The sequence below is a fragment of the Numida meleagris genome, chromosome 11 (assembly GCF_002078875.1).
Source record: "Numida meleagris isolate 19003 breed g44 Domestic line chromosome 11, NumMel1.0, whole genome shotgun sequence".
Taxonomy (NCBI): domain Eukaryota; kingdom Metazoa; phylum Chordata; class Aves; order Galliformes; family Numididae; genus Numida; species Numida meleagris.
The window spans coordinates 1,681,822-1,704,419 of record NC_034419.1 but is presented as its reverse complement, the minus strand read 5'-3'; the positions used below and the strand labels follow the sequence as shown (position 1 = coordinate 1,704,419).

At 48.3% G+C, this 22,598-nt stretch overlaps 1 protein-coding gene across 8 annotated transcripts in view; it reads right to left on the bottom strand.

Moving 5' to 3' along the window:
• The window catches only part of HEMK1 (HemK methyltransferase family member 1), a 127,093-nt gene that overhangs the window by 50,842 nt on the left and 53,653 nt on the right, over positions 1 to 22,598 (bottom strand). Inside the window, exon 14 of one of the 8 annotated variants that reach the window (XR_002442597.1) lies at positions 637 to 3,363. The exons of the other annotated variants lie outside the window; for them this stretch is intronic. The gene's annotated coding sequence lies outside the window, so the exon portion shown is untranslated. Of the gene's footprint in view, positions 1 to 636; positions 3,364 to 22,598 lie in introns of those variants that run through there. 8 annotated transcript variants of the gene reach the window in all.

Below are 22,598 nucleotides of genomic sequence, written 5' to 3'. Positions count from 1 at the left end.
CTGCAAAGAGACAGGCACGTTTTGCAAACATTGTGCATCAAAGAATTCCCGTTTCTTTCCAGCTGCTCCAAGCTCCCCACTGAGCCAGTGCCTACTGCCTGCCTGCAGGTTGCACGGGTTCCAGCAAGCAGGATTTTCCATGCAACTCCTGGCATGACAATGTGGCACAGAGAGCACCCAGAGGGAGGAAGGGCAAAAGCTGCTTGGCACTAAGAGCCGACAGAGCATGTGGCATAATTCAGTTAGCCCAACTGCCAAGCAGAGCCAGGCCAAGTCGCAGAGAATGCTCAGTTTCTCAATCTCAGGCAATGCTCATCTCTTGCAAAGGAACTTGCATGTGCTAAGACAGGAAATAGCTATGCATTTAGTATCTGGAAGGGAGTTAACAGGATAAAGGAAGATTTGTAGCAAAATGTGTGTGTGTTTAGGGAGGTGGAGGATCTGTTTGAGTTAGGATACCAGTTTCCCATAAGAAAAGAAAGCTTGCCGCCTTCTTGTTCCCTCAGATTAGGTAACAAATTCATCAAAAGTTAAATCACTGAGAGTTTCTTTGAGGGATCAGCTTGTTTGAAAGCTATGGGGTCAGAAAGCTGCATCTTGTTTTATCTCCAGGAGACACACATAGCAAACAAGTTATATGCAAGCTTTCCTAAAAGGAAGCTTTCCTTTTAGTAAATAGTAAATGTGACATTGCATTCACCAAGAATTCCTCAAGAGTCCATAAGCAGACAAGTGAATTGCTGTACAAGTACCATCTGAAACGCAGGTTCTGCCCACATGAACAGCAGCAGCTGATGTTGCATACAACTGAGCGCACCTATTTATGCCAGTGACACTAATGGAAAGACAGAAACAATAACGATTTCTTTTTTTTTTTTCTTTACTTGGTATAGAATTTCTTGGCTTTCCTCAGTTCCATCCTGTCTCTTCACTGCAGCAAAGCAACAAGTCACAAAGACAAGGAGTGCTGTCTAATTTTAAGCATGTGCGTGCATCCAAAAATGAATATTTGGTGAAGAAAAGAAAACTGGAGGCATGAAAGAAAAGGCTCCTTGTGCTGTCCTAGCTGTGTTCAGGCAAGAGAGGACACTCTAAAAAGCCAGGGAATAACTCCATTAAAGGAAAGTACCTATAGACAACACAAATGTGCTCTTCCTCCATCCCTCGAGGTTTACCACTGAAGGATAACTGAAAATAAACTGAATCTGTTAGGAGAGAAAGGAGAGAGAAAGACTCTTCCATGGGAAGAGTCTATGGGCAATCTCAGAAAGACAGCTGCAATATGCATACATTTCCATCAGCACCCACGTCAAACACACACCAGCAGAGACTCAGGAGACCCTACAGAAGCTGTGATAAGAAATTTTTCTCTATCTAGCACTCATCCTTGGGGTATACAAGCACACGAGGGAGGAATCAGTGCACATAGGGAATGGGTTGAGGGAGGGAGGACTCGGCAGGGCTTGGTTTCAGGATTTCAGTGCTTCAGGTGAGTGAGAAGTGTGCAGGATCCATGCTCCAGGCAGGAAGGATGCTCACTGGCACCAGGAGATGCTTGGGTCCTGCTCTTGTCCCTGGCACTCAGCCACATCGTGTCGTCCCCTTGTAGGGGTCTGTGTCTAGTCTTCACTGAGCACGTAAAGTGGTTAGAGGGAGAGTATCCTGGCGCAGCACCGCCAGCCTTCTGTTGGCTTTCTAGGAAAGAGCTAAGCTTTTTGATCTCTTACTGAAAACTGAAAAGCAAATTAAATGGTAATAAAACCTTAATAAAGAGCTACTCTTCTGCATTTTAATTAGTTGCTCATGGAAACCGAATACATCTAGTAGACAAAGAAAATAAAAGCCAGCAAGGAAGTTGCTATGGCTTTGATGGAAGAGCTACTCCAGCAGCATAATCCTGTGGATCTATTAAGGTTTTAACATGATGAGCAAGAATAGCTGCTGCCCCCACTGCTCCTGAAGACCAGCATATGCCCCTTCCCAAACACACGTGCCCTCAGGCATAGTCGTGCTGAAAAGATTTTGCTAGCTGTCATTTGGTGGAAGTTTCTTCACAGTGGAAAAATATACATGAAAAAAAAACCCAAAACAATAGAACAGAGGAAGGTAGAAAAGCAGTAGCACAAATTCTGACCGAGCCTAGAAGCAGAATCACAATGAATATGTTGGAAGAAAGAGGTTTGTTTGCTGATCCTTTAGAAAGGTATTACATGTGAAAGCAAAGAGAAAACTTGCTACTCCATCCAGGGCAAGGCTGACAGCACTCAAGGAACAGCCCCTGGAGACGACATGCTATGCCTCGCCTTCCAGGAAAGCCACCCCTCTGTGAGTGTCACATGCAAAAAATAGAAAAAACAGGCACTATCTGCAGCCTGCAGCATTGCTACAGAGACTTATTAAAGTACCTTAGAAGCCAATATCTCGTTTCAAAATTTGCTCCCCTCAGACCTCTGTTAATTGGAAGCCAACCCAGGGCAAGTCAGCAACTGCACGGCAAAGATGCACTGAAATAGTGCTGTGAGAAACTCACTCCTCCCAGGCTGCCAGCAGTGGTTGGAATAATTTTTATCTTGCGAATGGGTAGCAGAAATAACATTAATTTGTCAGTGTCATGCTGAGCACTTTCCTTAGAAGCGTTGCAGGCTTCGGAAGAAAAGTTCCTGTTGGCTCCCTTGGGAGGAGAGAACCTGGAGCAGGGCTGAGCGCGGAGCAGGCAAATGATGGATGGGAGCGGAACGTGTGGGACGGAGCCCAAGGCAGCCTCAGCCCTGATTTATGGCTCCTCGTCTCATTTATCCAAGATCATGTGGTTGTGGGAGGTTACTGGGCCCAGAAATCCCTGTCTGGGCCCTTGGCACCCTCTTCGCTCTACCAAGGAGCCGATGACTGATGGCGGGAAATTTTGACCTTTTAACTCCATATCCCTTTTTTAAATTCCTGTGGTCACCACTGGTATCTCCTGTGTAGCAAACTCTTTCTCCTGCTCCCCCAAGAAGCCAAACAACGTACTGTAGTACAGTTTGGAGCGGGGCATAAATCTTCAGGCCCTTCTGCCTCCGGGAATGTTTCCAGCTCCATGGCGTGACTCCAAGCTCTTGCCCCTGCTGCTGGGGAGCCCCAGGTCACTGGACGAGCTCTTTGCCATCCTTGGAAGGGCAACAAGAATTCCCTGAAGCATCCCATGGGGCCCGGGGCCGCGCTTCCCAGAACTGGCGGCTGCTGACTCGGCCGAGCTCTTCCTAGAAGCACTGGGCCTCGCTCCGTGGGCGATGAAGGCAGAGGAGGGGCAGGAAGGAGGGCGGCGGGGAGGAGGCCGCATTGCGCAGACCCTTTGGTGCTCCTGACATTCCGCTCTCCTTTTTCCTGTGAAGCCCAGAAAGATTTACTTTTACCTTATTTTTAACTCTGGAGAGCACAGGGAGGCAGGGATGAGACCAGCTGCAGGCTGATAGCAGAACTCCCTGCCCAGAACTTGCTCTTGGCTGCAAGTTTCTGTCTACGAATCCCAGCTCCTAGACTGAGGAATGACTCTGCAAGAGGGCCAAGGCATCACACCAAAAACAAAACTCATAAAGAGGGATGTTTGCCTCAAAACTGTGCTTTACATGAGGCTGAGCCTAACACGGTGGGAACGAGCTCTGCCACCAGCTCCCCACGTGCTGTGCACAAGGCCGCAAGCAAGTCCTGCCATGTCACCACGTGTCTAACATCTCTCCCACATCATGGCCTTCCTGAGTATCCACATGGAGCCAGCCTGGCTCCCAATTGCACCCTCAGGAGCTGGAGGTACATTTCACCCCAGCCTAGCTGTGGAATTAATTTCTAGGGAATAGATGTCTGTAGTGGGAGCCTAGCACGTCTGGCAGCAAGTTCTTTTCTTGGCTAATCACAAGCAGTTTCTCTTGCTTCAGGAAAACTGTGCCAAGGTGATGGAGAAAGAACACGGCACCCAGTCCGGCTGCTCCCCAGCAGCTGGCCATGGACAGGCTCTGGGTTTTCAGAAGGAAGTTCTCCGACTGGAAAATCATAGCCAGAAAACACAGACCAGGCTGCACAAAAACTAGGAGGTGAAGGAATGTAAATAAGCTAACAGGGTTTCCCTGCTCTGATGGCACACATTTTACCTTCATCCTTGTGCACTGCGATGAAAGGTGACAATCTTGCTCCATTTACAGTTTTTCCTGGCCTGTCCACAAGGTCACACTATACAGTGTGTTTATTTGACTTTTATAAGGTCAAAGAAGAATATTTGGGTAGCACAGAAAGGTTACTATGGACTTTCACCTTCGCAATCTTAAACCGAGTATGACAGTCGCAATGAACAATATTTACTATTGTTTAGATACATGAAAGGGGGCTTTTGGAGGAGAGGAGGCATTCAGCGTCACTGTGCATCCTTCCCAACAGCTTTTTAAAATGTATGTGTTTATTAAAGGAAAGAGGAAGAAGAAGAAACCATTAAAACCTGGCCATTACGATGTTCCCAGAACACAATGCCCTGAGCCCCCGGTGCCTGAGAAGCCGGGCACATGCAGGGAGCTACTCACATTGATCCGTGCTGAAGAACTCCAATTGTTACTAGAATTTCAATTTTTTATTACTATTTTTATGGACTACTTACCTGGGGCCACTATGTCACTGGGCTACTTTAAATAGCTGAGTAGAAGCTGCTGTAAGCAATCATGTGCAATGCTGTCTTTTCCATGGGAGCCAAAAAACCCACCAGCATGGCTTATCAGCACAGTTTATCTGGAAGCCTCAGCATGCTGGAACGCCGTGTACTACTCACCCTGTGCCACAGGTTGTAAAAGCAGGTCGGCAAGCTCACAAAGCATCCAAAAGGCAATCTTGTCCTGCTCTCCCCATCCCTGAACTCCAGGATCTATTTGGTGACCTCCCTCTGTTTGCAGTGGCCATGGAGTCAGAAATGGATCGGGAGTCTGACACTGGCCCACAACTAGGTCACACTCTTCCAGTAGGAACAACTGCAAAGCCAAGTGGGGAACAAGCAGCCAAAATCCACCTGAGACATCTCTGAAGGTCAGAGCGTGCTGGGTAAGAAGGACACAAGCTGATGCTGAAGTCCCACCAATGCTGCCTCTGGAGAAACCAGCACTGACTTTGACCCCACAGTGACCACACTGCAGAGCAGACCTGACTGCCCTCAAGTCCGAGCCCCGTTCTGACACAGGGAGGGGAGAAAAGATGTGACAAAATGCACATGGATGTCACTAGTGGCATCATCAAGCTGTCTTTCAAGCCGCAGACCTCACAAGTTGGTTTCCACGGATCACTGCTAGGATTCATGGAAGATGAGTAATTAGAGGAAGCTTACTGATGGCAAGCTTTGAGTTACGTTACGTCGGAAGTGGTGACAACACTACCCTAGATGACAAGCTGCAGCTTCTCTGAGCTTTGCAATGCCTTGCGTGGGGGTGGACAGGTGACACTCCTCCTCATCCCACTTACATATCAAGTTATCTGCACTCCTTCCTCATTTACCTCTGGTAAATGCTTCCAAGCAGCCTTCCTATGTAATCACCTCTAAAACAGTCACTTGCCTTACTTCATAACTCTTCAAGATTAAAAAAAATAATAATTAAAAATGCAACAGAAAAAAAGCATCTTTCCCCTTTTTACTGTTCTCCATCCCTTCTTTTATTTCTTCGGGGTTCTCAGCACTTGCACACAGAACTAACTGAAAGTCTGTCCAAGCAGATCGAGCCCATTTTCCCTTAACTTCTTCAGCCACTGCTAAGTCACTGCTGCGTTTTCGCAGCAAACCACTCCTGTCACCTCTCAGGGCTCCATTCTACACACATCACTGGCAACTACCTCTGTCCCATTAACAAAATGCAGAGCCTTTTCCCAGAGAGCTGCTTTCCCTACAGAGTTTTGATTGCTGGGAGTTGCCTTTATCAATATTCAGAAATTCTCCACTGCCCATCTTCATCCCACAACTGCACCTATCAAGCTGGGCAGCTGTGCCATTTATCAGCAGCTCCCCTCTGCTGCAACAATCTTCAGCTCGCCAGTGGGGTTTCTATGACCAAGACATGTGCAGAAAACCTTGAAAGCCTGAGCCAAGCAAATTGCTTCAGTGCTCGGTGATGACAGTGTGCCAGTGCTAATTAATTCCCTGCCAATCCATTTATCAGGAACACTCAGTTGTGCGCTCATCTTTCAATTCCTTTCTGTGTTTCCAGTGCCCCACTCTGCCTTCCTCCACTGCTGAAATGTCAGAGTGGTCCCTTCTCTTCCCACATGTAGCTTAAAGAGGTGACAACAGCTCTAGGAAACAATGTAATATAAGCCATAATTAAAATGCAGCTGTAAAAAGAGTGAGACAGCACAGCATAAGCATTAAGATGATTTAGGTCCATCCTGGAGCATCTTTGTTGTTGCTCAACATGGAAACGTTGAGCCAGTGCCTATCTGGAACAGCAGCTGGAACAGTGTGATGCTGGAAAGTTACGTTCCTTCTCCTCCCTTTGTCAGGAAGGTTGGAGAAGTAAAACTGGATCCAAGAACTTGTTCTTTCACAGTCTGACAATGATAGGACAAGGGAGAATGGCTTTAAACTAAAAGAGGGGAGACCAAGCTTAGATGTTAGGAAGAAATTTTTTACTCAGAGGGCGGTAAGGTGTTGGAACAAGTTGCCTGGAGAGGTTGTGGATGCTCCATCTCTGGATGAATTCAAGACCAGGTTGGGTGGGATCCTGGGCAGCCTGATCTGGTGGCTGGTCACCCCACCCATAGCAGGGGGGTTGGAACTAGATGATCTTCAAGTTCCCCTCCAACCTAAGCCATTCTACGATTCTTCTCAGTTAGCACTCATCTGCCACCAGCTTTTTGGCAGGATGGTCCCTCTCATTGCCTTCCTTGAGCTCCCTCCAGCCAGCAGACAGGCTCCTCCAGGAACCCAGAGCAGCCCAGAGCAGAATCACCCACGTGCCAGCCCCAACCACGCAGCAGGGGCAGCTGATTGGAAGAGGAAATGTGTTTTTAAAGGAGAAGTTTTTTGCTGCTTCTCAGGATCTGGCTTCTGTGTAGAATGACACACAAAGAAACTCTTGCAACATGTACAGCGAGGAATTCGGATTAGAAAAGTACAGATAAGTGGAGACAGCTCTGAACCAAGCTGGAAAACCTGCAGATCCTCAAGTGCATGTCATGAGATGAGAGCAATAGGCTTGTACTAGGAGCTAGGGGAAAAAATAAAACAAACCACCACCCTCAAGGAACTGCTGAACTCTGTTTAAACTTTTTATTTGACGTAGATAATCTACATGATTTTAACACTTGACTTCTGAGGAGGGAGGGGAATTGAACAACTGCCAGCATAGCAAATGAACTCGTATAAGAAAAGGCAGAATCTGGATTAACTGACCCTGAATGGAAAAAAGGAAGTGGAGTATTTTAAAGGGGTGAATTCAACTCAAAAATATCAAACCTAAGAAGAGCCAAAAGCTCTCCTCTTACATCCTTACTACTATTATGCCTCTTAGTTCTATTTTCAGTACTTCTCATTCACATCACACGAGTATACAAAACGATGGCAATGCACTTTAATAATCTTAAATCTCAGAGGTGTTGAGAGCTGCTGAAAAAGTCCACAGCTCTATGTCTGAGCAGCAGAAGCTCTTGATGGAGATCTGGGAACGCTCCTCTACAGGCTGTTCCCTGCTGCCAACCCGAAGAACAGAGATCAGGGATTACAACTTATCAGACTGAGACCAACTTGCATTTGATTTACTGAGTGATGCTTTCCAGTGCTTCTCAACAAGTTCATCTCCTCCTGGCTTGTACACAGCCAAACACTGCTGCACCCAAAGGGCCTTTGTCATTCTGTGCAGAAGATGGAAAGCAGCATGCCAAGGTTGCACAGAATACAGTGGTGCTGAGCAGGGTCACTGCACAGGGGGCAAATATTCACTGACCCAAGCAGCACAGCTAGGAAAGATGAATAAAACAGGAAAATACGGGGCAGTTTACTAAAGGTTTAGTTCATGACTCAACAGTCTAAAGTTTGCCCAAGAAAGGCTGGCAACCTGAAACTGATGTAAAAATAGTGTCTTTTTTTTTTTTTTTTCCTTAACAAAACCAGAGCCAATCAAAACCACGTAACAAATCCACTGAACTTCAGGTTGTTGCTGTGTTGCGTTGCAACATTTTGAAACTTCCCAGAACAACGCTTTTGTCTGCAGGACAGAGCCATTTGCGCAAGGCAGATACGTACGGCTGCTGGGAGCGAGCTCCATGCACACAGAGCTGCAGAGGTCATTGCTCCTTGGCAGGCAGGAGCAATGTGCTACATGTGTGTGCGTATACAGAGCAAAATGTATGCGTTTATTTATTAAATTGTACCAGCAAACCCTTCAACAAGAGAAAGTTGTGGCTGCAAACTTGTTAAAGCAAGGAAACAGAAAAAGTACGCCGTGCAGCTCTTCAGGGAAGAGGGCATGGAGGATGGGGAGTTCTGCGGACTGGAATTTTCCTGGCCCTGATGACTTTATGGTGGAGACAGGTGAAGCGAAACCTGAGAAGGGTAACTTTAGCCAGAGAGAGTGAGATAGAAATAAACAATATTATTCCTGGAAAGAAGGGGTAGTAGCTGTCCCTCTGCCAAAGTGCACTCCAGTCCAGAGCCTATTAGAGGCAGATTCCTTCCTGCGCTCCACCTCCCAGTGCCAGGGCAACGGTCCCAGGTTTTGACGTCAAAGCTGCCTTTTGTTTGTTGCACAGACCTTCCCTTCGCAGGCCGAGCAGACTGCGGCGTGGAAGCAGCAAGGCAGAGGGCTCTGCTGTGCCCAGAGCTGCACTCACCACAAGCCTCCAAGGAAGGCCCTCTCCCCGCAGTACCAATTCCAGCCCTTCCAGTGGAAAGAAAATAGAGTTCAATATATCTAAACTGTTTTATGCCTAAATTGCCCTCTCACTAACCTTCCCATCAACTTGTACTGTGTTTTATCTTTTGTGGTTTTATCTTGCATTATTTAGATAGCAAGATCTGCCGAGCGAAGACTCTTTCCATACACATGAGACAAGACTGTACATCTGCTTTGGAACTAACAGGTATATTTGGAGAAAATCCTCAGAGAGACAGGAAGAAAATCTCCCAGCACTCAAGACAGTGCTCAGATGCACAGGATTTCAGAATGGCAAGAAGAACGAGGCCAGGTGTCATTAGGAAATGTCTGCCCCTCTGAACCTGCTACAGCCAAACTGGTGGCTTCCCCAGGTTAGCAGAGAGATCACAATGCTTTGGGCATGTACAACCATTCTGTGGCTTTCCCAGACACAGGCTGCCCTGGAACACAGTGGAGAGAGAGCAGGCACTGCCAGGGCAGGTTTCTCCTGCTAAAGAGGCTATTAAGGATGCAGCCGGAACAGTTGCCGTAAGATTATGACACCTCTAATATAAATCAATACTCTATTATATCCCATAGATTCTTTGTTTAAAGGCCAAAGAATTCAGGTAAATGAATAGAGGTCAAGAAGAAATGGAAAAACACAGTCATATAATACACAAAAGAAAAAACAGGGCTGGTAATCAGCTGCCGCGTGTTTCCGAGAGTGGATGCCAGCCTTCTCACATGCTCAGCGTTAAGATCTGACCACCTTCACAATGCTTCTCTCTGACAGCAGCAAACCTGACACTTGCTAAGCTGTTCCCCGGTGGGGCCCTCCTGTTCCCCCGCTGCCCAGACTGCTGGGCCCACCTCCCTCGGTTCCATCAGTCCAAGGCCCTTCCACACATGGCTGGGCTGCAGGTTCTCCTTTTCTTCCCTTTTGAAAGCTTAAAGCTGGGGACCATCCATATCTTCCCTGTTTTCAGGATTCTCAAACTAGTGCTTAATCTCATTACTTTTGCATGAGTACTGCCACTGGCTTCATGTGTCTGTAACAGAGTGCAAAACAGGGCTGTTATCTGCTAGGTGAGGCACAGGGCCATGGCTGCTGGGATGCAGCATTCCTGGGCTATTAGTAGTAACGAGATGAGCAGCGTATGCTTCTGCTAGCGGAAAAGAAATATGAAAAAAGACCTTTCCATCATCCTTTTCATCATTTTCTGTCAGAGGGACAGAAAACTCAAGACTCGAGGTGCTTCATTCCTAGTAAAGCATTAATTTTTGAAGCAGAGAAAGCAAGCTACCTGCATCCCAGCAAAGCCTGCTCTCCCTACATCACGTCTGTCCTGCACAGAAAGCCACATTTCCCAAAGAGCCAGCCTGTGTCCAGTCCCTGGGACACCCTATCCAAGCCCAGCCAACCCAATGCTGCATGGCACAGCTGCGAGGGGGAGGCTCAGTGAGGCCCACGGAGCCACACTCCCTCTGCCTTTCAGCCAGACTCCAAGCACACATGCACAGAACCGTGTGTCGTGTTTCAGCTCTTGGAAGCTCCTCGTAGTGCTTCCAGGAAGTCCCACTGAACACCAGGGAGAGGCCTGCTCCCTTTTGCTGGCCCTCTGGTGAGCAGGGCGGGTGATTTGTTGAGTGCAGGCCCAGGGGTGATGCCTGGTGCTGCGACAGGGCCCTGCCAGCTGCTGTGCCAAGCTGGGCCCTGCATGCAAGTGTGACGCCAGGCCGGGCTGCGGCTCTCTGGCAGCGTGCCCCAGAAACACGCACTGCCTGTGGGGTCACTGGGGAGATACACAGGACTTCATATGGCCTCATGCAGACACTTCTAATATAAAGGCTTGAAAGAATTGAGCCTCAGGGATGACTAGCAATGTGAAGTTAATTTATGTCACACAGCGCTGTCTAAAATCAGGCGGTGATGCAGGAAAACTACGTCCCGGTATTGAAGAGACAGCTATTCCAGTAACTCAGCAGGGCCCACCTGCTTCATCCAGGTGAGTGGCACAGGTCTCATCTCAATGTGCTGAACCCTGCGCCACGTCTCTGGAATCAATAGGCTGAAAGGGGTGTCAGGGCAGAGTGGCTGCGGGGGCTGCTTTGGGCCCTTAGGCTGCTGAGTCTGGAGGAAGTCATCCTTTCCAGGCTCTCCCTTGTCACTACAAGGGCTGGGAATCATCTTTTCTGAAAAAGAAAATTATAGACTTTTATCTCCCAATGGGAGAGAATGATCAAGGCAGAGGCTCAAATAAAACACAGTAGGAACCTGCAGGGAGGCAGAAACAGTTCTCAAGACCACGATGGCCACCGAAAGATCTGCCTTCAGCAGGCAGCTGGCTGCAGGGCAGGAGCCGTGCTGTGCCCACTTACACTCTCCCAGCTCCCACCCGTGCTCTGCATCCCACACTTGGACAGCACAGGAGCAGGCCATGTGTCACCCAGGGGCCCCACTCGTGTCACTTCATTTGTAGACATGGGGGGAGTATTTCTCACACCACACCAAATGGTCACGTAGCCAAATAAAACTCCCACCCTTCCCAGAACTGAGCAGCTCCTGTGTGTCCAGCTGCTGTGACACCCACCACACCCATCCCAAAACAGGACAGGAGGGACTGAGCGCAGGCAGCTCAGGGCTGCCTTGACTGCTCCATCTCTGTCTCATTTATTTTTGCTCGAGATGTTGCCGTAGAGAAGTAAGGAAACAGAAGTCCTGGGAGGAAGTGAGTCAGGAAACCTGCAGCCATCGCAGGGGAAGTGTGAGTCAGAGCGCACGGTGCTTGCAGCTCCCCAGAGCCCTGGAGGAGGTGATAAGATTGTGCAATCCCCAAGATAGCTTGCTGCACATCCTAATTCTGCTGATCCTCCCAGGGGAGGGGTGCCTCTGCTGAGTACTGTACATTAGCTGATTTCTTAGAATAAAGTGTGACAGCTCCCTGTGAGCTCAGCATGTGGGAGGGGGGATGCTGGGCTGCCTGCCCGAGCTGACAGAGTGAGGAGCTACAGAAGCACCGAGCTTATCGAGAGCACAGCAAGGACCTGGCAGAAAACTCTTGTTTAGTCTATTTGTTCTTCTTTTGGAGAGAGTCGGGACCGCAGTGTTTGAAAACCACAGAGGAGCCAGCTAAAAAGCAGAGAGGAGGGAATTTGAGAAGGAAAGGAGGGCAAAGGTGGTGGTGATAGGAAGGGAAGAGGCGGTGCGCGGTCAGGTGGGCTGGTCAGGGGCAGATGGAGGTAAGCAACAGTGGGGCAAAGAAGCCCGGTCAAGCAAGGGAAGCCTGAAAAAAGAGCAAGGTGAGGAGAGAGACAATGGAGAGAAGATCACAGGGAGAGTCACTTCAGAGTGATGAGGAAGGTACAGAAAAATCAAAATGCTGCAGGATCTGAGAGAGCAGAGAAACACAAGCAGTACTGTGCTGAGGGAAAGAGGCAGCCCTCCGTTCTGAGTTCTCAGTACCCACCGGAGCCAAAGTGTTCATACTGGGGTCTCCATTCATTGGCATAAGGGCCACTACTGAAAAACACACGGAGCCCTAGAGCAGGCAGCTGGAACATGGCAACACAGCCCTCTGTGAGCCATCCAGGACCGGCTCCCTACCAGGAACGCAGGCCGAAGCAGCGCCAGCGCTCACACCGCCTCCCACCAGCACCTGGGCAGTGCCCAGCACTTTGCCTGTGTCCATACAGCAGCTGGGGCAAAAGCACCTCAGGATACTTCTGGAAATTTCTACTGCACAAAACACGTATGCTGGCTGGGCTTCCATGGCTCCCGCCTGCTGCTCCCTGGAGACAGAACCATGCCTACTACATTGCTCCTGAACATATGCTGTAGCTGCTCATGATGAACTGAGAAGGAGGCATTCACTGTCCCAAGATGGACAGGACTGGCATGCACACATACTGGAAGCATGCATGGCTCTTCAAAAAATCCTGCTGCACAGTCAGGAGGGGTCCCGGCCCAACTGCTCAGTGTCAAAAGCCACCAAGCTACCAAAGAACAAGGCATGAGTTAGGGAAATGCAGGCCTCTTTCTACAGAAAATGCACTCTTAAGAAGGGACTGCTCTGCTCTTCTCAGAAAAGCTTCACACTTGAACACAGAGGGTTTGTCTGTTTGAAGAATAATGAAACTGTATTTCAAGCACTGTTTCAGAGTCCTGAGTGTGCACACTACAAATACCACACCACCTTTCAGCTGCAAATCTGTCACACTGCTGGTTTGGGTTACGAGCCCGAAGTGACCGCACCATCCATTTCTGACTTCTACCCCCAACTGCAGTGCAGCAAAGGTGCTGGCTGAGACTCAGAAGCCCCAAAGTCTGTTTGCATTTCTGCCTCGACCTGCTGGCTATTCTGGGACAAACCACTGCATGTCCCCAGGCTCCTGGTCTCTCTTCTCCCTGTGCCTGCCTCCCTGGTATTGGATGCAAGGCTTCTGGGTGTGGGCTGCTGGACAGTATATGCCTGTAATGTTAAATGCATCCCAGACCGCAAAATGCTAAATGGCTCTGTAATGGAAATAATAATGAGTACTTTTAGTTTCGTGGCTGGTATTTCTAGGACAAATGTCACAGCTCATGTGACCTAATGTCCTAGGTCCCCAAGCCTAGGAAGAACTGCGTGCTGGGGAGCAGGCAGCCTGATCCTGATGCTTCTAGTGATAGCAGCAACATTTTTATCATAAAAACCCAAATAAAGGAAAGTTCTTATTCTTCAGCTGTGAAAACTCAAGGCTTTTGGAAAACCAATTAGCAGGAAAGCTTTGCCAGATTTTGTGACGGTTATCACAGGCACAATGAGACCATATACTGCACCTCCTTACTTTGCTGCAATCAGTCTGTTACTTAGAAATAGGACAATGATATTATGTTCCTCTGTGTGTTTATCTGTAAGGCCACAGTGCAAGGGCAGAAGCTTGGTATCATGCTTTGTAAGCATGAGTTAGTCATTCTGCCCCCTGTAAGCACTCTCCCATCTTCTGGGCTTGGTACAAGGCCAAGGCTGTGTCCAGCAGGGCTTTTGTTTCAACAATGTTCTGTGAGCCTGACTCAGCTGCTGACAGCTCCTCACCGCACAGGATGCCTGCACTCTTTTGCAGTGGCTCTGGTTTTGCCTTTGAACCTGTGCTAATAGCAAAGCATTAGGTGGAAGAGTATTTTTCTAGTTACTGTTTTTCAAGATGCTGCTTGGCCTAGATCAATTCCAAGAACTGAGGCAGTCAAAAAAAAAACTTTTACAGGCTCGTCAGCAGCACGAACATCACTGCTCTGGCAACTTCCCACGCTGCAGCAAGAATTTGCACAAACCAAAATGAGACCACACGCAAGAGAAGGGCTGAGCAGCGCTAGCAGAGAACCGCGAGTGGCAGCACCTTCAGCACCGCTGAACACAGCTGAGGTGGCAGGCAGCCTCTGGCACCACGCCGCTACGCTTCTGCAGAAAACATGCTGGAGTCAGAAAACCTCCCTGCTGTTGTTCATCCAGGCAAGCAAGCAAGTTACAGTGCTCCCATGGAAGAGAGAGAGGGAAGGCAGGGAGTGTCATTCGCTCAGCTCCCTCCCAAGAGGGCACACTCTTGGACAGGACTTGCACACTGCTGCCTCTTTGCTGCAGTCTGGAGTTGTGCAGCAGTGAACTCCTTCGGGGGCAGGATGGGGGGAAAGCATGGGCTTGTAAGATCCTAGTGCTTCAGCCTTTCTTCCTTCACCTTCTGTGCCCAGAGAATCACTATTTCCACAAACTATGGTTAGGCACAAAAACCGTCTTATCAAGCCAGGTCATCGTGTGCAGCAACCAGTGGCAGCTTACAAACAGCAAACTTGACATCCCGGGTTTCCCAAGCCCCACTCATTCTCTCCTCCTTTGTGTGCACCTCTACAGATGCCTCTGCTGTCATTCACAATGGGTTTCACTTCTTTCCTGGATGAACGTACTGAGCAGCTGAAATAGGGAAGCAGACCTCCTCCAAACTGGACTGCAAATGTAAAACCTCCAGCCTGACCAAATGCAGCCTGATGACCCATGTCAAGTGGAAATTTAAGTCAATTTGAGGCACAGAAGGAAAGAAAAGGATTTTCTTTCTCTCTTGAATAGGGAAAGCCAAAAACATCACAGCAGAAAGACCTCTCGACTGCTCTTTGGCTAACTGCATCCATGGAAATAGCAACAACAAGATCTACACCTGTTACATTCTGGTCACTTTAAGCTGTTTTCTGGGTCCCATCAGAGCCACCGCAGCCATCAGACTCATAACATTTGGCACTGGGTCTATGGCTGAGACAGTCACAGCTGTGAAGTAACAGCTTTGAGTCAGCCTGATGAAAGCAGCAAATGAGCCAGTGTGTTTCCAGTGACCCAGTGATAGTTGGTGTTCCCAGAGAGCGCTGCCTGGGGACCCCTCGCTGTCACTGCATCCTATGCTACACTAAGGCACCAGAGAACAGTGCTCGGTCCCAATCACATAGCAAGAACCAGAAGCCAAACAGGATTATTAACTGCAAGCTCCTCCTCCTATCCATAAAACAAACACAGACCCCCATGTAAATGATTTCATTTAATGGAAGGGACTTTGCCCTATGGCTCATGGAGTCTTCATGTGTCACTAGAAGCACACGCTGACAAGTATTTTGTGCACCAGCACAATGCTGCAATTACCCTCTCATGGCATACTTTAATCAGGATGATTTTGGGGGAGCCTGTGGCTGGGTATTTCCTGGAATACCAAAAGGCACCTCCCTTAGCATGGGCAGGAGGCGGCCGCCGGCACAGTCAGCTGGCTGAAAAGCTGCTGCTGCTTCAGTTCTGCAAGGCAGGACTAAAGAACAGAAGGTGGTCCCAGCATAAATCTATTGAACCTGGGTTACATCGAGGGTACTGTGCCACATCACCTGCCAGACTGGCTTCCAAACACCTGGCTGCAATGAATGGAGGTGGCCTTTGTTCCCTTCCAAAAGATCACAGCTAAAGCATATGCGGCTTCTTCTGGAGCAGTGAGGGTTAACTCAGGCGAGCAAACAAGGGCTGAAGATCAGCTCATCTTTTCCATTCAGACAGATCCTGCTACAGAAAATGCTGGTTTCTCGATGCTCGGTGTCTCAGTGACTTCCAGGAACAGTGAGCTAAACACAGCTACTCTTCCCAGCACCAGCTGAGGGGGCGGCAGGGGATGGAACACAGCCTTGTTCTTGGAAGGCAGGAAAAAATAAGGCTCTGGCAGAGCTGAGCAAGCTCGCCTCTCCCTCCTCCCCTCCCCAATAGCCTCTTTCAGCATCTCTAATTCCTCAGGGTACAGCTGCGTTGGTTTTTCCTTTTATCAAATAAACGTAACAGCAATGCATGAAAACTGCAGGCAATTTTCAAGTAGAGAGAGGTTAAGTAAATCAAATAAATAAATGATAAGCTCATCTTCACGAGCTCAGATGTGCCCCATGATTTTGCTCAGTTTAGTGCATGACCTACTGTACTTCCTAACATTTTTGCTAGATAAACACAGAAAGCTACAGAACCATCCAGTCCATGGAAACTATTTTTGGCTACTTTATCTTCATGCAATATGAATTCCAAGGGCTGATTGGATACTTGGACCTCTCCCAGCCTGGCTGACTGTGAAGGGAGCAGACAGTCATCTCACTGCTATTCTTCCATGGAAACAAACATCTTTTAGAGATGACAAGCATCTGGCTTGTAGGTGCAGCACTCTGAATGAGATTCAGGGAACCAGAGCAGCCACCAGCTGCGAGGAATGCAAGGACAGCCTCAAGGTACACACAAAAAAAAAGGAAAACAGGATTCAGTCAGAGCTGGCTTCATGGTTCCCCACAAGCTGCTCTTGAAATGCAAGGCAGCAGCGCTGAGCGGGGAACAGAGGGAGAAAGCCTGCTGCAAACCTTGCAGTCAGCAGCAAAGCTGGATGAGAATTTGCACCATCTTTCATCCAGATGAAAAACCAATGCAAGCCCACATGTGCCGTGGTGGTGGGCCCCATGCTGGGTGCAGCTTGGCCAGCGGGCAGAGGACAGAAGGGTCATGCCACAGCTCAGCCCTACCCGTGGTCGCCCCAGGCCAGGGCCATGGCTTGCTGCCACTAAGGCACTGCAGGAGAAGCTGTTCTCTGAGATATGTGGCTGTGCCACAGATAAGACTTGCCTCCAGCACAATCAGTCTCTCACCTATTACAAGTGTTACATACACTTAAAATGCTGTGGCTTACTGTTTTTTTTTTTGGTGCTTTTTTCTTTTCCCCACCTGCTGAACAGAAAAAAAATGTAGTTCCGCATGATTATACAGGAGTCTGAAGTTCCCTCAATGCCAAGGCTGCAGGCACATGCTTAGAAGACAAGCAGACTTCCTCATTATCTTCTGTGGATTTCAGGATTACAAAAAAAAAAAAAACAACAAACAGACAAGCACAAACATTAGGAATAGCACAGAATGCAATGCAGAGTCTGCAGCAAACTACAAGACCAGCTTTCAGGCTTCGAACCCCTTCCACTTGCTGATCTCTAGGTTCTCAGACACCAGCTGTGAGACCGAAGCACTCTGCTGTCCCTCTGAGATTTCTAAACCTGCCAGCACAAAGTGCCATTTGTCTTTGGTGCCTTCAACCAGGAGCAAGAAGCCAAGAGTTGGGCACTGCACTCATTTTTAGCTGTATGAAACAGCTACTCGCCCATAAATCAACATAGACGTGCTGATTTACATTATGTGAGAAACTGGCTCGTTAGCTCTAATTAAACTGAGGCCCAAGCCACACCGTTTAAATTTGAACAAGGCTTTTGAACACCCTGTTCAGCCCAGGAACTGGGATTTGCTCTGTGCTTTCCTATATTTAGCATACAGTAATGTAACTGAAGCAACCAAATTAGACTCGCAAATAGACCGGTTTCTCAGTACTTAATCAAGGACCTTTTCCCAGAACTGCAGAGGGCTGAAATTAAAAGAAAGGAATGCGTGGTAATCAGCCCAGAAGGACAGAAGGAAACCACCATGAGTTTGAAGTCCAAACACGCACTCTGGCCAACTGAATGTACTGTTGTTTGAATTCAGTGTGGCCACAGAGAGACTCAGCCCAGGGATCGCACACAACACTCCATAGGGCGCAGCCCACGTACAAGGAATTACTGAGGAACTGCAGCTCTGGAGATCTGTAAATCACTGTGCTGCAAGAATGCCCCCGGCTCCCGTCTTCCATGGATGGGGAAATGACAGGTCACAGCCCTGTTTCTGTCCATGACTTTGGTGAGCAACAGCAGGTAAAGAAGGGAGTGACCGAAAGACAGATCCAGCATCCAGTCTGCAAAATGCATATGATGGGCAACGCCCAGAGTGCAACAGCACCAAACAGCAAAGCAAGAAGAGGAGGCAGGAGCCCACAGCACTGCTTTCCTTCAAGTTCATTTCTGGTGGGTCTCACAAGATAAATGAGAGGTCTCCATTTTCTGTCCTCTCCTTATCTTAGAATCATTTGAGTTGGAAGGGATCTTTAATGGCCATCTAGCAACAAAAAGGGACACCGACAACTCAATCAAGTGCTTAGAGCCTCATCCAGTCTGACCTTGAGTGTCCCCAGGGATGGGGCTTCCACCTCCCCTTTGGGCAACCTGTGCCAGTACTTCACTACCCTTATTGTAAAGAACTTTTTCATTATATCCAATCTAAATGCCTCCTCTTCAGTTCGAAACCATTTCCCCTTGACCTGTCACAACAGACCCAGCTAAAGAGTCTGTCCCCTTCTTTCCTGTAGCTCCCCTTTAGATACTGACAGGCTGCTCTCATGTCTCCACACAGCGTTCTCTTCTCCATGCTGCAGAGCCCCAGCTCTCAGCCTGCCCTCGCAGGGAGGTGTTCCACCCCTTGGGTCATTTTCATGGCCCTCCTCTGGACACGCTCCAAGAGATCCATGTCTCTCCTGTGCTGAGGACTCCACATCTGGACACAGCACTCCAGGTGAGGTGTCACAGCGCAGAGCAGAGGAGCAGGATCCCCTCCCTGCCCTGCTGGCTGCTCTGCTTTCGGTGCAGCCCAGGACACAGTTGGCTTGCTGGGCTGCGAGGGCACAGTGCTGGCTCATGTCCAGCTGCCATCCAGCAGCACCCCCAAGTCCATTTTGGCATGGCTGTGCTCCATCCTTTCATCCCCCAGCTTGTACTGACAGTGGGGACTGCCATGATAAAAAAAAAAATCTTCTTAAGCTACTTTTTAAATCTATTTTTCACTGTAAGGATGAATAGAAAGTTAAAAAAAAAAGTTATCTGTCACCAGTTTTCATATTACTACTAGGAAAATCCCCTTTCCTCATTCTAACCAAAGAACTGCCAGAGGAATACGACAAAGAAAATATTCTGTAGGCAGAAATAGACATTTAAGAAGTGTTGTAATACTTCAGAAGCTGCCAAAGCTTGCAGCTGACGGTGAATGAATGCAAGCTTCGTTTCTATGTATTTCTACAATGTCAGCACCACAAACCTCGCAGTGTCAGTCAGGACCCTGCACAGACACTGATGAAGTGCTAAGTTGGAGGAAGGCCGTCTAAAATTCATCTTGGAGCTGCACTTCCTAGCTTTGGCAATCTCTTGGAGAGGTCAGCCGTACATTCACACCTCTCCTGCTCACACCTCACAGCGAACAGCCTGTCATGCACAGAGCAGGGCCCTGGGAACGTCCTCCTAATGGCTTTTGCCAAAGAAGTCTTCAAGTTGAGTTTACTTCCCACATTGACTCCTCTTGGCAAGTTTCTCCTGCATTATGTGGGATCTCCACCAGAGCAGGACAGGCAAGGCAAAACCCTGAGCCCCTCAGTGCTTTCACACATTGCGTTCTCATCCCCGGCTAGTGCGGGCAGCAGTAGGTGAAGAGAGGACAGGGAAGGGGGGAAAATAAAGGGAGAAATAGGATATGGGCACCAGCTAACAGCAGCATAAGGCAGCTGCTGTGACTGCAATTCACCCCGAAGAGAGGCAGCTGGGAGGGAAGGGACAGCTGGCTCCTCCCGCAGCGCTGTGCTCCGAATTTGGAATTACTCACTCTGTGCTCCTGGTATTTAGAATCGATTATAAAAGGAAAGTATGTCCTGTTTGGTGCAGAACCTTCTCAATGCGGTTCTACAAAACATTATGGCATAATAAAGCTGCCATTAATATTAATAACTCCATTTTGAATCCCATTTCTATCTCCATTTCCTCCAATAATCTAATAATGAATATTGCTTTCACATCATTATTCAAGATACCAGCCTGACAGCAGGAAAAAAACATACTGGGCCCAGTATCTTATTCATAGCAAACAGTGACTAATAATAATGCTAATGGCAAAGAGCAAAGACTGCAGAAACCTTGAAGTCAGCCTAACAACCCAGAAGCCTCTCTGAGATTCACAGATAGGAGTATTTCCTAGAAATAAAATGAGAAGAAACCATTTATTCTTAAATTATGAAACAGTCACTGGAGACATAAGTGCATTTGAAAAATACACGTCAAATGCAATTCAAGGAAATGCACAAGTGGCTCCAGTGTTTTAAGAAAAGCCAAGTTACCTTCCTATCAAGCCAATATTAACAAATGAAGCAGAATTACCACTTCTGCTGGTGTGGTGAGCCCTCTCAAGCCAAGGGCAGCAGGGCTGCCATGAAGGCAGGGCAGAGCTGTGAGACAGAGCTGGTGGAAGAGCTGGGGGCTGCACAGGACCGTAGGTGGTAAATATTTTCTGCCATGCAATTTAATGCTGCATCAGCATGAGAACTAACTGAATACCTCACCCTTGGCCTTGCCTTCTTCCCTCCCCAAAGGCACGCTGCTCCTTCCAGCAGGCTTCTCCCTGCTGCAGACGTTCCAGCAGTAAGGAGCTCCAGGGCTGGGAAGCATGAGCCAGCCCAGTGGTGCCCCAGTGGAGGCACAGCCAGCATGCAGTCTTTTCTCTACTTAATCTTCTAAATCCTCCTTACTTGGAGGAGGGTGCAAAGATGGGAGAACTCCCTCAGCTCGTAGGCACACTGCTTCTGGAGGACCCAAGCCCTACAGCTGAGTGATGTCACGGTGAGCGCAGAGGCTCGGCACCCAACGCACCATTTTTAGCAGGTAGGCAGGCTCAGTGCTGCACAGCCTCTGCATTCCCTTCCCTGTCGGTCACGAGGGGGATTAGCCCGAGCATTGTCATCACCATTCATAACATTTCCCAAGGAAATTAATTCCTAAGTACACAGGAGTTCAAGGTACGGGTGGGCAGAATATATAAGCAAACCAATGAGCTGGCACTTTCCCCTGGCAGTTAATCCAAAACCAACACTGCTTTGAGGGATGATGGCTTCAAACCTCAGCCAGCTCCCTTCCATCTCAAAGCTGCAGCACTTCACGGCCATTCTGGATGCAGAGCCTCCTACCAGCCTCAGAGGCTCCGACACAGCAGTTCCTACCACAGCAGCAGCATTGCTCTGTGCTGGAGCAGCCCTCAGAGACCCTAAGCCCATCAGGTGCACCAAGGGATCCTCCAGGTCAGGACTGGACCCTAAGCCTGTAGATACCCGGTGACCGGGGAAGAAGCCCTTCACTCTGAACTCTCCATATGATGGCTTTGCTCCAGCCATCCACTTTCCCTTTTGGCGTACCGAAGCCCAGTGTCCTACGTGTCCCAGCATTCAAAAGAGCCACTTGCAAACCACCTGTGTTCTTACTGTCTCTGCTGGGGCTCTCACCTGCGAGTTATCTGAACAAGCGCCTTCTGAAATACTTGTTCCTCATCACTGTTTTATAATACCTTTTCCTGGCGGACTAGTAATTTAAAAATTAATGCACTGTCCTCCTGTGATTCAAGTACATTATTCTGCTGCCGTCCAAACAGATCAGAAATACTTGCTAAATGCTTCTACTTATTTTCATCTTCATTAACAATGGCACCATTTCCATTTCAAAGAGGCCTTACACAATTTTCTGTTTCAAGCAGATTGTTTAAATTCTTTAATGTCCTTGAAGATAGCAGCCCAGGATGATTTTACATTTCCCTTTTTATTTCTAGTTTTCTGCACTTCATTTCTAATTTATATTAACTGCTATCCATTCTCCCTCCCCTTCCGCACTGCTTTTGCTTTTTTGCTCCTAATGCTGTCTTCACCACTGAACCATGATCGGCTTTTACGAAGACGCCTCTTTCCTGAGGGCACAATCACTGTTCTTTTCTCAACAATGCACCGTGTTCTTAAAGAATGCCTGATTCTAGCATTCATGTAACACACTCACCAAACTGCAGTCAAAAAGTCCTTTAGCCTTGGGTAAATTATGTTACACTACTAGCTGGAAAAATGTTCCTTCAGACCTTCTTTAATGAAGGTGACCATCATGAAGGTACCACCGGCTTCCAAACCAGCTCTGAAATCCTTCACTCCCAATGGAAAAAGAGTCAGACGAACAACAAAGCATAATGAACAGCTTTTTAGCTTCTAGGACCAGCGATGTCTCATGCCACCCTACAAGGAATTGCCTCTTTCACCATTCCATTAGGTGTTTGGTCAAATTGCTCCCTCCTGACACCTCAATGAACTTCCCTGGACAAAGCCAAAACCAGGCTGAGCCCCAACCGCAAGGGATTCCTGTGCCCAGCTGAAGTCAGACGTCTGGGCCCAGCAAACCAGGGCTGTCACAGATCTCACCGTGGGAACACTTCTGGCCCCAGCCCAAGTGCATTCTGCCTACACCTCTTGCTCCAGGCCTGTTCTTTTCAGAGGCACAAGGTATTCTCAGAAACCCAGATCCTC